Source organism: Bubalus bubalis, chromosome 2, assembly GCF_019923935.1.
Source record: "Bubalus bubalis isolate 160015118507 breed Murrah chromosome 2, NDDB_SH_1, whole genome shotgun sequence".
NCBI classification, from domain to species: Eukaryota; Metazoa; Chordata; class Mammalia; order Artiodactyla; family Bovidae; genus Bubalus; species Bubalus bubalis.
Window position 1 is genome coordinate 91,419,502 of NC_059158.1, and position 6,821 is coordinate 91,426,322.

The 6,821-nt window shown below is 35.9% G+C and overlaps 1 non-coding gene across 1 annotated transcript; it reads left to right on the top strand.

The window, feature by feature from the left end:
- The first annotated feature begins 2,011 nt into the window (after positions 1–2,011).
- On the top strand, positions 2,012–2,083 carry TRNAC-ACA. The gene has a single exon. It is a non-coding gene; the product is annotated as a tRNA-Cys (tRNA).
- The last annotated feature ends 4,738 nt before the right edge of the window (positions 2,084–6,821 follow it).

Sequence of the window (6,821 nt, forward strand, 5' to 3'; positions counted from 1 at the left end):
ATATTAATTAAAAAAAAATCCGCAACTCATCATTGGTCTCTGGAAGATGTCAAGAAACCAACTTATTTTTAAAGATAGCAGATTTTCTAGTTATTCTTATTCTGCTTCTTTTATGCAACTTACAGTTCAGAGTGCCAAAATAGTCGATAAGAACAAATTTTCTCTTTATTGAAATAGTCCAGCTAATAATTGAAGAAGGAAAGACATAACTAAAAGGACCATTTTCATAAAATAATGGACTTAGGCCAGAGATTAGTAAACTTTTTCTGTAAAGGGGCAGGTAGTACTCAAGACTTTGAGACTCATGTGGTCTCTGCTGCAACTCTGTTATAGCATGAAAGATATGATGTGAATGCATTCTCAGTCATGTCCATTCTCTGTGATTCTATGGACTGTAGCCCGCCATCCTTAGGATTTCCCAGGCAAGAATACTGGAGTAGGTTGCCATTTCCTCCTCTATGGGATCTTCCTGACCCAGGGATCAAACCCATGTCTCTTGTGTTTCCTGCATTGGCAGGCGAACTCTCTACCAGTGCACCACCTGGGAAGGCCTCGTGAAGATACTATAGAAAGTACTTACATGAATAAATGTGTCTTTGTTTCAATAAAACTTTGTTTACAAAAATAAGCTGCATAACATTTTGGCCCAGGGGCCATAGTTTGTTGAAGTAATCAATGATCACTGAGGACTGCTAACATTATAGTCATTATGTAGCTTTACTTTACACTGTGTATACTAGAATAACATTGTATATTATTAGAAATGAATAAGCTTCATCATATCAAGAATAGGGTATACTCATTTTTATTATGTTTACTGACATGTCATTTTATAATCTTCAATCAATGAAAGTAAAAGTGCAGGTATAAGATACTTCTGAACTTAATAACACAATGTAACAAGGTGGAAATTCCAGAAACAAATATGCAATAAAACTATATTTTAGGTTTTATAGAAATACTAAAACCCTTCAAATTATAGTTCTATCCTTTATATACCCAGCAACAACTTATATATAACAAGCATTTGCATTTTTATTTTATGATACGTAGTATTTGACTTGATGACTTCACTCCATTTAAATTATTCAAAAGAAAGTATCACATCATCTCTTTAAAAGATATTTATTTAAGTTATCTAATTTCTTCCTCAGTCTCCATAAATGCTTACTATTGGTTTATTTTAATACTATGATCATTATTATTATAATCACAACTATCATTCACAACTATTAAGCCTCAACCAGATTGTAGGCACTCTGTATATATTTATTACATTTTTGATATTTAAAACAACCTTAGAACAATGGCCTTACTCCCACTGCATATCAGAAAACAGATTTGGAGAGGGCAATTAATATTCCTCAGTTTTTGGTTTCAAATGAAGAGTTAAGTTTCAGGCTTAGATCTGGGTCTCTAGAGCTCACATTTTTTTCTACCTCACAACACTATATAAAATAACTAAAACCATGTATCAGAAACTTTGGTATTATGGAGACACCACCCCTCCAGCCTAATGTCAAATGCAGCCTTCTTTATTCCAAGTGACTATCGTATATTTACAAATTACTGGCAAGCTAGGGGCACTGAATAGAGAAATAGAAATGATACTAACTGTCTGGAATGTGCATTCCACTGAAAATGTTAAGATGATATTCTTAGTAAAAAAAAAAAAATCAGTATGAGGTGACCTGGTATATGATTTCAAAATACTTCAAAATATATGAAGGTTAAATTAATCTGATTCCAGAAAATGTAACATATGAGAAAAATAAAGTCAAGAAGAATAATGTATCATTTAATAATGTATTACAAATGGATTTTGTTTACTATAAAGTTAAGAACTTTTTATTTTAAATAATGTGTATCTGAAGACTTTTCTTAGGTCATCATATTTTTAACATTTTGGTATGTAGATCTCACATAAAGTGTCTTTGAAATACATTTGGAAGGTTATAAAGTTAGATTTATCTTTTTTATTTATAGTGATATTCCAGGAAAGTCAGTGACTTCCCTGGTGGCTCAGATGGTAAAGCATCTGCCTACAATGCGGGAGACCCAGGTTCGATCCCTGGGTTGGGAAGATCCTCTGGGGAAGGAAATGGCAACCCACTCCAGTACTCTTGCCTGGAAAATCCCTTGGACTTTCCAGAGAAGTGTGGTAGGCTACAGTCCATGGGGTCGAAAAGAGTCGGACATGACTGAACGACTTCACTTTCACTTTCTTTCACTTTCCAGGAAAGTCAAGGTCCTGGGAACTTTAGGTTCTGTTCAAAAATTAAAGTTTGGGTCTCATTCTCTTCTCCAAGAAAATGATTGTTTGAGTTCTACCAGTTGTTTTGAAAATCACAATTTTTTTATAATCACAACTGAAATAAATTGCAACTCTCCAGGACAAGCCTACATATTCATCAGTCACTGATGCTACAAACAGTCATGCAGCCCTTCTCAGTGCATTCGTACATATTGTACTCTCATATTCTTCCCTCAACACATAGTGAAAGTGAACCTCTTCATTTCTTTATAGATTTCATCTTCTCTGGCTTCAGATAACAAAGGCCTTTGTCTGCCTAAAATTCACTCCCACCACTACTCCCTGTGTTAACTCCTCCCATAATTCAGGGCTCAGATGTCACTTTCTGCTGGAAGCTTTCACAGACCTTTTACATTTGTTTGTAGCAAGTAGAGGGATTTCTATTCAAAGAATAGACCTATTCCAACTCCTTTCAGCATGGCAAAGATTGGGACTTCATCCTGATATTTGACACATTCTCTCTCCTCCAGGGGATGAGAGTCAGTGTTTCTATTTTATTAGTTTGCTGAAACAAAATCCAAACTCCTACTCAACAAAACACAAGAGAAAACTGTTGGGTTTTGATGGGGAAAAGGTGATTGTTAAAACAGGATCACTCATTGGAAAACATAAGATTACAGCTGCAGATTAAGTACACAGCAAAAAATAACCACAAATGCTCTTATATCATACAGTGGGACTGACATCTAATCTCTAAAATGCATGCAAGCAAAGGGAAACAGAGGCTTGTCCTCTGCTGTTGGTGTGACACGTGTATTGACAATCCCAATGCTCAATGGGTTTATTTGAAACATTTGATTTTTTTTCTGTGAAACTTTAAGGCTTCCATTCAAACAGGCTCTTGGCTGTTTCCCACTGGGTCTCTGCATTTGTACAGCAATACAATTGCTGTACAAATTGCTTGTATCCAAGATGGCGAAGTCAGTTCTTTGCTTGACTTCAAGCTAGCTAAAAATCTGGTAGTATCTACTACAATTATATTCCAGGTTAGAACTCTGCTAGGAGTAGAAAACTCCTAATGAAGTGAAAGAATAGATCATCTGAAAGTTCTGAGTGTGCGGAAATAATAAATATCTGTTCACTTCTTTTTTATTTTTTGAATCAAGGACATCCCCTGCTTATCTCTTTAGAATGAGGAGTGGACTCATTTCTCTAGTTACAAAGACCTGCTTACTAGGAAGTAGCCCCATGGATATTCCATTTTAGGTGTTTAAAAAGGCAAATGTTCAGGTTGTATTTTTATGTGCATGCATATGTGCTTTAAGTAGTTGAAACATGTCCTGAATAACACTGCACATTGATCTTGGATGAGATGCTCCTTCTATATGCTCCTATAGCATGTGTTACTTCTACCATCATAGCATTTAACACACTGCACTGACTTGCTAATTTAAACTCAATGAAGGCTGGAACTATATTGTTTTTCATTTTTGTGTCTACAATACCTAAACAGCTCCAGACACAGAATAAGCATTCAATAAATATTAAGGGAGTGACTATCACATCAGTGATAAAAAATAGAATGGATTATGGGTATCCTTTTTACTACTCTTTTTTTTATTTTATTTTATTTTTAAACTTTACATAATTGTATTAGTTTTGCCAAATATCAAAATGAATCAGCCATAGGTATACATGTGTTCCCCATCCTGAATCCTCTTAACACAATACTTCGGGCACCTGATTGGAAGAGCCAACCCATTGGAAAAGACCCTGATGCTGGGAAAGATTGAGGGCAGGAGGAGAGGGGGGTGGCAAAGGATGAGATGGTTGGACGCCATCATTGACTCAATGGACATGAGTTTGAGCAAACTTTGGGAGATAGTGAAGGACACGGAAGCCCAGCATGCTGCAATCCATGGGGTCACCAAGGGTCAGACAACTGAACAACAATATATTCATGTAGATTTTTGCATGTATTTGTTTATCCCAAATAACATTTATACAGTCAAAAGCATAGGAAAGTTAAGAGTTGTATGACTACCCTCTTTAATGATAAAACCAAAACCCAGCTGATCTTACTGCTCTATTCTCCCATCAACAAAATACACAGGATGATAAGAGAAGTCCAAAAACACTATGAAGGCTACTCAACCTTTATGCATTTTCAGGTGGTTGAAAACAGCAGCGGATAGATACTTTTTCAATTAATTTTAAATGAAAAGACAACCTGAGCAGAGAATTCCATAGCAGAGACCATAGTCAGAATGCCCTGGCACCAAGTGTCTCAAGATTAAACCAAGGGCAGATTAAATATCCTTCTGTGTCATAACTCAGTGACAAGCCCATCATATTACATTTTTCTCCCAAAAGCATTTTTGAATAGAATATTGCTATACAAGGTCCAATTTTAGAAGCAAAAGATTGAAAGGTCATTTAGTCCTTCCTGAAATGACCTGAAAACTTCCTCTTTACAATGTAGCATATAGTTTTTTTCTCCAGTTAGGTTTTTATATATTAAATTGATTGCTCAAATTTCCACAGAAACTAATTTCCGTGTGTTTGGCTCCCCACTTCTCTTAGAATAAGAGTCAAAGAACTTAATGCTTTGAATCTTATGTGACCTGCCCTCTCCTACCAATTGCACTAAGCTCTTCTACTCCCCTATACCTTGACCACCCCTTCTAGCTCCCTTGTCCTTCATTGAATGGACCAGGCATTCTCCCACCTCAAGGCCTTTACACTGGCTTCTCACCCTGCCTGGACATTCTTCTTTCAGAAATCAACATAGATCATCACTCTTGCCAATTTCACATCTTTGTTTAAACGTCATCTCTCAGTAAGGCCCTCCTTCCCTACCTGCATTGGAACCTTGCTCCAGCACCTGTCATCTCTCTTATTCAGATACACATCTCCCATGTACATACCATGTTCTAATATACTTTATAAATTACTACTCACTATCTTCCTGTGAGTTTCTCCCGATTAGAGCGTAAACTCCAAGAAGGAAAATATTTTTCTTTCTCTCTAGACCTCTTGAAAGTCCCTTGGACTGCAAGGAGATCAAATAAGTTAATCCTAAAAGAAATCAGTCCTGAATATTCATTGGAAGGACTGATGCTAAAGCTGAAGCTCCAATACTTTGGCCACCTGATGTGAAGAGCTGACTCATTGGAAAAGACCCTGATGCTGGGAAAGATTGAAGGCAGGAGGAGAAGGGGAGGACAGAGGATGAGATGATTGGATGGCATCACTGACTCAAAGGACATGAATTTGAGCAAGATCAGGGTGACAGCAAAGGACAGGGAAGCCTGGCGTGCAGTAGTCCATAGGGTAATAAAGAGTGAGACACAGCTGAGTGACTGAGCAACAATAAAAACCCTAGCACTTAAAATAATCAGTGATTGGCATACAACTGGAAATATTCCTGAACAAATAAATGTAATGGTGATATATCAAAAATGTGTAGTTCTCTAAAGGGCTGAAATAGAATGAACCACATTTTGAAATGTTAATTTAAAAGAACAGAATTTTATATGCAGCTTGTTTGTTGTCGTCGTTGTTTAGTCACTAAGTCGTGTTGAGTTTTTTTGATCCTGTGGACTAAGCCTGCCAGGTTCCTCTGCCCATGGGATTTCCCAGGCAAGAATACTAGAATGGATTGCCATTTGATTACAACTATGTAAAAAGAAATAAAAAGCAACCAAACAAAATCCCATGTAAGGTCATTAAGAAGAAGAATAGAAGATTATACACACAGCAATAAAACTCATAGAAACTGAAACCCTATTTGAACACACGGGTAATTTTTTTCCCTTCCTTTAAACTTTCTGCAACATATAAATTTTTAAAGAAACATTATGTTAGCATTTAAAATAAACACGAGAAAAAGAAATCCGTAAAATGGCATTAAAGTTTTTCTGTGAAAAATGCAGAAATTTTCAAATAGCTTCTCTGGTTGATCCCAAAAGAGAATCTAAATTTAGGAAAATTTCTTTTTATTTTCTTGAGACTTTTCTTTGCAGTTAGGTGGCATTGAGTCTTTTCAGTTCAGAGTTCTTTGTCTGAAAACCTCGTTAAAGAACACTGGCATCTTCAAGCACATATCTTAGTCCAAAACCTGGGTGGTTTTATTTTGTCTTTCACTTTGTTCTGTAAAATTTAATAGGAAGACTTACTTAGACAAGAAGGGTTATTTTAACCACATTTAGTTGTAGAAAAACCCAGCTGTTTTCAGGATAAGAAGATTTTTAGAATAAATAGAAACAATTCTGCTACTCACAATATCAAACTATATCTCATGAAAGCAAGTACTACCCAATTTAATAGCAGAATAATTTTACAATAAACAAATACCTTTGACATCAATGACAGTTAAGTGGTGCTGGATTTTAGCAAATGGAGCACTTTTTATTACGAGCACTTTACTTGTGCTCCGAGTTATTCAAAATAACTTGGATTCTTTTAAAAGGTTTATCCAAAACAGTATAACAAAATAGTAGGGAAGAGTTTATACAAAAACCCCCTTTCATCCCACATTCTACAAAATGCAATCCCACATTCCACA